Here is an 8,818-nt window from a genome sequence, read left to right as displayed (position 1 = left end):
GGAGCATCTCTGTGCAGTGGGAGCATCTCTGTGCAGTGGGAACATCTCTGTGCAGTGGGAGCATCCCTGTGCAGTGGGAGCATCTCTGTGCAGTGGGAGCATCCCTGTGCAGTGGGAGCATCCCTTTGCAGTGGGAGCATCTCTGTGCAGTGGGAACATCTCTGTGCTGTGGGAGCATCTCTGTGCAGTGGGAGCATCTCTGTGCAGTGGGAACATCTCTGTGCAGTGGGAGCATCTCTTTGCAGTGGGAGCATCCCTGTGCAATGGGAGCACCTCTGTGCAGTGAGAGCATCCCTGTGCAGTGGGAGCATCCCTGTGTAGTGGGAGCATCCCTGAGCAGTGGAACATCTCTGTGCAGTGGGAGCATCCCTGTGCAGTGGGAGCATCCCTGTGCAGTGGGAGTATCTCTGTGATGTGGGAGCATCCCTGTGCAGTGGGAGCATCCCTGTGCAGTGGGAGCATCTCTGTGCAGTGGGAGCATCCCTGTGCAGTGGGAGCATCTCTGTGCAGTGGGAGCATCCCTGTGCAGTGGGAGCATCCCTTTGCCAGTGGGAGCATCTCTGTGCAGTGGGAACATCTCTGTGCTGTGGGAGCATCTCTGTGCAGTGGGAGCATCTCTGTGCAGTGGGAGCATCCCTGTGCAGTGGGAGCATCTTGTGCAATCACTGTATCTCTGTGCGGCTGGGGCATCTCAGCACAGTGGGGGTGTCCCAGTGCAGGGACTGCTGCAGCGGCTATTTTCCCATCAGGTCTGTCCTTTGGGGTGGGTTAGGCACCGTTCCTGGAAGGGAACAGTACCTCAGTTTTGGCTCTCCCACCTCCTGACAACTCTGGGATCTCCCAACATCCTTAAACGAACTCCTTCTGTATAATCAGCCAGAATCCGCTTCGGCTGCTTGCCAATGAGAACCCTGCCTGATTCCACACCCTCCTGTCTTACGTTCCTCTTCCCCCGCCGAACACAGGCTGACATAAATCCCCATAGTGAAAAGAGAAATGTCGGCATGAGAAATTCTTCCTGTGATGATGTGGATGATACTTTACATTTTTATAGCTTTTTACAGCCTGTTAAAGCAGTTCTGAGCTCTAAGCAAACACATCATTCAATGAAGAAAAGCGTTCTTGGGGTAAGACCATCCATTTATTATTAAGCCATTATCACTTTCAGGTCAAAACCCATTAAGTACTTGTCTGCCCAACGCATTGTCATCTGCACGGAGCTGTTTAATCAGGGATGCCGCTGTCTGGGAGCTCACAATCCTACATTCGCATGGACAAGAGCAGAAATATCATCAAGGTCACGGAATTTGATATTTGGAAAACTCTTTGCTACCGATGCCAAAAGCTGAGGATGGAGGACTTGCCTAATGTCACACAGTGAGGTAGCAACCAATGCAGGGTGAGAACCCAGAGTGCCGGGTCTACCCAGAGGGGCTCGCAATACACGTAAACACACAAAACAGCGTATCCCACTCAGCCTTCTCCCCGTTCACGAACCACTTTCCTCTAGAGTATTTGGGAAAGAGGAGTGTATCAGTCAGGTCAAGCCAGGTTATGCCACAGTAACAAACATCCCCCAGTCTCAGGGGCTCCCACACACTTAGGTCTACTCCTCATTCACACCGTATGTCTGCAGCCCCCAAGACGTCACCTTGCAGAGCGGTCCCATCAGGAATGCTGCCAATGACCATGAAGAGGGGAAATGAACTCTGGAAAGTCCTCACCTGGCAGCCCCGAAGGGCCCCACATCCCTTCTGCATAGAACTCATTTGCCAGAGCTGGTCATGTGGCCCCGCCTGGCACAGGGAGACAAAGAAGTGTGGGCTTTACAAGTGCTCAGGAGGCGGAGAGCAGAGGTGAGGTCTTTCTTCTTTTCTTCCCCCTTTCCCCCTTCCGTCCTCCCTCCGTCCCTCCGAACCCTTTCTGAGTGTGGAGTACATTCACACTGCATGGTGTGAGTGGGCAGAACTCTTTTCATCTTGCAAAGCTGAAACCGTCCCCATTAGACTCTAGCACCCCATTCCCCTCCCCAGGCCCCTGGCGCCCGGCTTTCTACTTTTTGTCTCTATGACTCTGACGACTCTAGGGGCTTCATATAACAGAATCCTACAGCCTTTGTCCTTCTGTGCCTGGCGTATTTCACTGAGCAGAACGTCCTCAAGGTTCATCCACGTTGTGGCAGGTGTCAGGATCGCCTTCCTCTGTAGGACTGAACGGTGTTCCGTTGTGCAGATGGGGTACATTTGGTTTGGACACGGGGTTGTTCCCACCTTCAGGCTACTGTGAATCATGCTGCTATCAGCGTGCAGATATCATTTCAAGTCCCCACCTCCAGCCATTCTGGGTTTATACCCGGCAGCCTTTCTTTTAAGTCGTAGGCCAAATACTACTTTCACAGTCAAATGGGCAGTCACAGATGAGTCCGGTCTTTGGAGGCACACACGGCTCTCCCAGCCTTTCTCCCTTATCCTGTGTTCCCCTCCTTCGCTGGGGGCACCCTCGGCTTCAGGAGGCTCCACGACCGGAGGGAACCCCTCCTCTCTCTCCCTCCAGAGCACAGGTCTCCTCCCTCCTGTGATTCCTGGGCCTCTGGCCACCCAGCGCCCAGCGGTTCCTTCCTAAAAGCAGGAGTTAGTCCTTCTAGAGACTGACATCACAGAGAGCAAAGTGGGCACTTCGGAGGACGCCTCGTGGGCCAAGGCCATCCCCACTGAGGTCTCCTGCTAGTGGTGGCTGTGGTGGGGTGCACGCACACACACACCCCAAAGCAAATGTTAACTCTCAGAAGGGGTGCAGGCAGCCAAAGGCACTAGGAAGGCTACAGTGAGACACCCCAGTTTCCCCAAGTGCCACAGTGTGGGCAGAGCTCCCGTGACCGGGCTGGGCTCATGGCCCCATGGTGACCCTCCTCTGACTCCTGGGATGGGCTTGGGGGTCTTGCTGCCTGGGGAACGGACCCATCACCCCCACCAGGGTGCTATGGAGGGTAACATGTCCGCTGAAAACTTGTATGTTGAAGCCCGAACCACCAGGATGACTATACTTGGTGATGGGGGCTCCAAGGGAGTAGCTAAGGCTAACTGAGGGCATCGGGCGGGGCCCTGGCCCCAGTGTCCTGAAGGAGAGACACGGAGGAGCTCTCTGTCCACCACCCGAGGATACAGTGAGAAGGTGACCGTCTCAAGCCAGGAAGAGAGTCCTTAGAGAAACCCAGCAGTGTGGGCCCCCGGATCTCGGGCCTCCAGCCTCCAAAAGTGTGGGAGATGGATGTCTGCTGCTTCAGGCCCCCCGCCTGTGATATCTGTTCCGTGGCCGGACCTGACGAAGGCACAGAGCCTCAGTGAACGCAGGCAGATGCCTTGAACGGCCATTCCTCTACCCCTCTGTTGAGATGGCACTGGGCAGAGGGTCTCTGGGGAGGGCGGAGGGGGCCTCTCTCCCAGAGCCACGTGAGTGTGTGACTGTGAGTGCACGTGCGTGCAGGTGTCCGTAGGCATGTGCGTGTGTATGTGAATGCCTGAGTGCGTGGCTGAGAGCTGAGACAGAATAGCCCAGACCTTGGCGAAGGCGCCCATAGCAAGGCGGGGACAAGCCGGAGAACCTTCCCGCGGCGAGGCCCTGCATCTGGAGCCCAGGGCTGGAGGCGGGCAGGGCGCACACAGCCTGGGGAGGCCACGGAGACGCAGAGAGAAGGAGAGGAGTTTCAGCAGTGGGGGCGAGTGGATGAGTGGCCCTGCCTGCCTCAAGCATTCCCTTCTCTCCCTGAGGCTGTAGTGGCAGCTGGGAGGGTGAGGGGTGGGGGGCCTCCTGTGCCAGGAGGACACCTGAGTCAGCTCCCAGCCCCTGACCAAGAGGTGGCCAGGGGAACCCGGATGGATTCTTCGCACGGAAGATCAGGGGCCTCCCAGGGTCTCAGGATGGCTGCTTCCAGGCACATGGGACGTTGATTCTGGAACTCCTGCAGGGGGGAGGGGAGAATGTTGGCTGTTGTGTGTGCACATGTGGGACCTGTATCCTTGGGAGCACAGGTCCTCGGTGGGATGGGGCAGTGATGAAATCTGAGTGTAACCCTGAGAGGGGCGGTTGCCTCTGCCCCTCCTGGGCAGGACGAGGGCTCGTGGTGTGGCCTTCTCCCACCCACTGGGTCCTGCATCATCTGTCCCTGCTGCCAGGAGCAGCAACGGGCGGCAGCAATCACAGCGGACAGCTTGGCGGGCTGGGCACACCCGCCCACCCGAGGTTTGAAGAGACCGAGGAGCAGACCCCCCGGGGGGGCTTGACTTGAGGCCCCAAAGGGTGTATCCCACTTCTCCAGGTCCCTGCCAGGCCCGTCCAGACCGAGCTCCAGGAAGGCCCAGCCCAGCTACAGGCAGGGCCAGGGGGAAGGAGGGGCTGACCCACGGGGCTAGGGGCTCCTCTGGGGGCAAGGAGGGCAGAGAGTGGCCCTGGACATGCTCGGGATGCTGAGTGAACCCTGGGGACAGACCGGGACCCAGGACAGATCCCAGGGCTGAGTATGCCCGTGGAGTGCTGGGGGAGGAAGCGGGGACCCTGGGGAGGGAGGCCCTCTCTGCAAGCTGCTCAGGGCCAGACCGCAGAGCGAGGCTCCTGAGCAGACTGGGACGTGTTGGCGGTGTGTGCCTGTTCGCCTGTCAAGTTTGGAGGCCGTGCCAGTCCCGCACGCGGGTGTTCCCACCCCCCAGCAGGGAACCCAAGTGTTCGTGGAGTGCTCCATCCTAAAACGAATCCAGGCAGAAATGCCAGTGCCATTTTGAACGGAAGTCTGGGACGACATGAAGGAAACGAGGGGGAGTGTGGAGAGGGGCTAAAAATACTGTAGGATTTCTGTCTACCTTTTCCAAGAAAAGAACCAAGGCTCCCTCTGGCCTGGCCTTCTTTCTTCCAAGGGGCTCCTGTGCCATTCAGCTTATCCAGCAGACACCTGCTGGACAGGGCCTCCCCAAGCCAGGCCCCGGATGTGGGGGCGCAGGTCCCTAGCCACGGGTCCCACGTCCCCATCCCCAAATGCTCAGGCTGGCGGCCACCAGAGCTCTGCAGTGGGACAGAGCCAGAACCGAGCTCTGGCACCGCCACCCTCACAGCTGAGGGACCACCGCCGGCCTCACACCTCTTGGAGCCTGTGCCTTGCCACCTGTGAAATAGGATGGGTGGTAGCAGCCAGCCCCGGGGACGGGGACGGGGACGGGGACGGGAGGGTGACATGCACCTGCTGGCCCAGAGCAAGAGTGTGACGTCCCTGGGAGCCAGGAGAGCTGCTGCGCTAAAATTCTCTCCTGGCCCCCAGAGATGACTTTGCCCACGCCCAGTTCTCCTGCCTCCGGAAGTAGGTGTGTCCTGGTGGCTGAAAGGACCTTGGTTTGTTAAGAAAGATGACAGGCCGGGTATGAAAGTCTGAGACCAAGGCACTGAGCTGAATTTTTCTGCCAGAAAAGAGGGAGACGATGAAGGGGTGGGACCAGGATGGTTGCGTGCCATTGGCAGGACAGAGACGGAGAGACAGAGACAGAGAGACAGAGATAGAGAGGTAGAGACAGAGACAGGCAGGGACAGACACACACACACACAGAATTGTCTCTGCATCGATGAGCATGAGCCGGAGGGGAACCTGAAGTCTAACGGGGAATGCAGGGGTGCGTGCGGGGCGGTGAGGGTGGAAATGCTCCCCCGCAGGCCCCCTTCCCCCAGGGGAGGTCCGTGAAAGCCCCCCTGTCCCGAAGGCTTTGGTGCACTGGGCATGTTCAGGGAGAATGCGATGCAGGAATGAGTCCTGCTCTGGGGCCTGGGCTCCAGTCGCCCACTGTTCCCGTCCTGTGTCCTCTACGGGAGGGGACCCTCATTTTACTCTCACCCCTCCTGGATTCCAGGGGTGCAAGCGAGGCGGGCAGCCCAGGCCATGGAGCTCCCTATGTCTTCAGCCGGGTTAGCTCACGGTAGGAATGTCACAGGCCTTAGGTGCGGGTGGGGCCTGGGGGAGGTGGGCCAGGTTCCCCCACAGGGAACGGGGAGCCTCTCGTACTCAGGCAGACAGGTCCAGGCTCAGGGAAGGCAGAGAAGGGGGGTGGAGGTGGAGGGAGGAAGCAGCAGCGGGCCTCATGGAGGTGAGTGTGCGCACACGTGTGCCTATGCGTGCATGGGTGTGCGTGTTGCACATCCACGGAGGAGGGAGTCGAGCGTGGGGAGCCAGCAGCCAGAGGCAGCCTACAGAGGCCTCCCCACGAAGGGCCTTCCACCCCAGGCCACAAAGCGGGGCACTCCCGCCCTGGGCACCAGGCAGCCGTGGGGGGCTCTGGGCAGGCAATGGGAGGGCAGCCCCTCCGGTGGCCCAGCGCTGACCTGGCTGGCCGGAGGTGCAGTTGGGGACACAGGCAGCCCAGACGGATTAACAGAGGCCGTGGAACAGGCAAGAGGGCGAGGCGGCGTCTAGGGTGACAGGTGGAGGACCCGTCACTTTCTGAAGTGTTGGGTCCCAGCGACTCCGGTGGAAGGGGAGGCCGGCAGGCCCACCCACCCAGGCCCCACCGAGGAAGCCCGGCAGTGCCTTGAACAATTTGCCTTGGGCGTCCGAGGCCCCATGGCGGGGTTTCCCAGGGGAGAGCGCTCTAGAGTCCCTCTGCCCTCAGAGGTGAGCTGTAAGGTCTGGAGCACCGCTCCTCGGACTCGCTGAGCTGCCGGCGGATGAAACTCGGGCGCCGAAAACTCGTGGACGAGCAACGGCAGCTCTGTTCGTTCCCTCCCGTGAAGAGCGCCATCAACGAAGCCCAGCGCCACGAGCAGCCCCCAAGGTTTGTCCCCAGCAGAGATCAGAGGCTCACGTCACACCCAGGCCATGCTGAGACCCCGAAATGTCATCTCTGCTCCTGACTCCTCTGATGTCCCGGTGAGCACGGGACCCGCATGCTGTCTGGCTGTTAATCCGTCCGTGGAGACGTGCAGACACCACCATTCACACGCTTTAAAGGCGGGCCGGACGTCGTGGTTTCAACAGAGTTGGCTTCCTTTGTGACGTTACGTATTTTATTGCAAAAACACTATTCTAAGGAAGTGTCCCTGGGCTTCTCAGGTGCCCGAAGGAGTCACACAGACCACGTCAAGACCCCCTGGGACGGAGTGTGGGACCCCCGCTCTGTCGCGCGGACAGGGGTTTCTCCAGATGAATTTTTAAAGACTATTTTTTGGTTTTCCACCAGATCTTCCCACTGCGGGGCCCTCTGTGGCCCCTGCAACCCCATCACCATCCTCTTCATCCCCTGAGGTCGCCGGGCAGAGCAGGTGTCCCATTCCCACAGCCGCGACGCTCCCCGGCCTGCTTTTGGGTGGGATTTTGGCGACTTTGACTATTTAGCAGGACTTTTCCTTTCAGACTTTAGGAGCACCTGCCTCGGAACGAGAGGGCTTCCGGCACACGGATCCGCCGGGATCTGGCTGAAATGCAGAGTCCGCATCGGCAGGTGTGGGCTGGGCCTGAGACCCCACACCTGAGAGGCAGGAGGGGAGGATCTCCGGAGAACCTACAACAGACAAAGACAGGAACAGTAAGATGGTTTCTCACACCCCAGCCCCGGAACTGCATAGGCAGCACTCCATTGGAGAAGGTTCCCTGGATGCCGTGGGCAGATCGACCATTAACCAATGATGTCACTCATTCAACGGACTGCTTGACCTGTGGCTGGGGGCTCGGTGGGGCCAGGACAGGCGGCCTCCTCGTGGAGGGCGGACTAATCACGGACTCCTCAATCCGAGCGTGTCTCCCAGGGCTCAGCTCTCCTCCAGGCTATGGGGTTGCAGATGTACGTAGTGGTTTCTCCACTACTGGAACCCCTGCAGAAGGTTCTGGCCCCACGACCCGTTTGCACGCCTGCACTTTCAGTGACAAGTCCCGTGAAGGGGACAGGTGGAGAGGCTGGAGGCAGGGGGTGTGGGGTGGGAGGACCACAGGCCCCTGGGGCCGACACAGAACCATAGGCCTGCACTGGCCACAGCCAGCTCGGGGCTTGGCCTGAGCTCCCTGGTGGCCAAAGTGAGACCTGATCAGGGATGTGACCTTCATTGTAAGGAAGTTTGGTTCTTGGAGGGGACACTGGTGGCCAAGGCCCACACATCTGTGCGTGAAATGTTCCGTGGGTTTGGGGGGCCTACCACATTAGGTCCTTTATCCTGATTTATGTAATCCCTGGTCCTGCTTTTTCACATGTAATTTACCAATTTGTAACAAGATGTTTTGATGCAGATTATCGTAAACATGTCTCACCAAGGCTGGGTGGAACATGTAGACCTGCTCCTAGCCCAGATGATGAGCTGCTCCTTTAAGGAGCGTGGGGCAGGGGTTGGGGGCAGTCCCAGCGGAAGCAGCCCCTCGGCTTCTTTGGGACCCAGGCTTGGCACCCACCCTCCTGGGGCTTCAGCCTCCCCGTCACAGGTGAGGCCCCACTGACTGGCGTATGGGGCCACCCTCCACCCAGGGCAGGATTTGGGGAAGAGCGCAGGAGTCCCCACAAAGGCCATTGGAGTCCCAGGGGCCTGGGATGCCAGATCTCCTAGCTCTTCACACTAGGAGGTGGGGACATAACAGAGGGCCCAGCACCCCAATGAGGGCAGAGCCCAGACGGGTCCCTGCCATTTCTGCCCTTTGCCTGGCCCTTCAGCCTTGACGGGACCCTGCTGATAATGGTCCCACCCCCCTTTCCCCACCCCGTTACCTGGTCCCAGGCTTATCCTGGGTTCCATGAAGGAGCTGGGAGCCAAGGAGGGCTGCTTAGGGATCTCAGCCCCATCAGCCCAGCCGAATGGCCATTCTTGT

Source organism: Ailuropoda melanoleuca, chromosome 15 (genome assembly GCF_002007445.2).
Source record: "Ailuropoda melanoleuca isolate Jingjing chromosome 15, ASM200744v2, whole genome shotgun sequence".
Taxonomy (NCBI): domain Eukaryota; kingdom Metazoa; phylum Chordata; class Mammalia; order Carnivora; family Ursidae; genus Ailuropoda; species Ailuropoda melanoleuca.
This window is presented reverse-complemented; position numbering follows the sequence as displayed.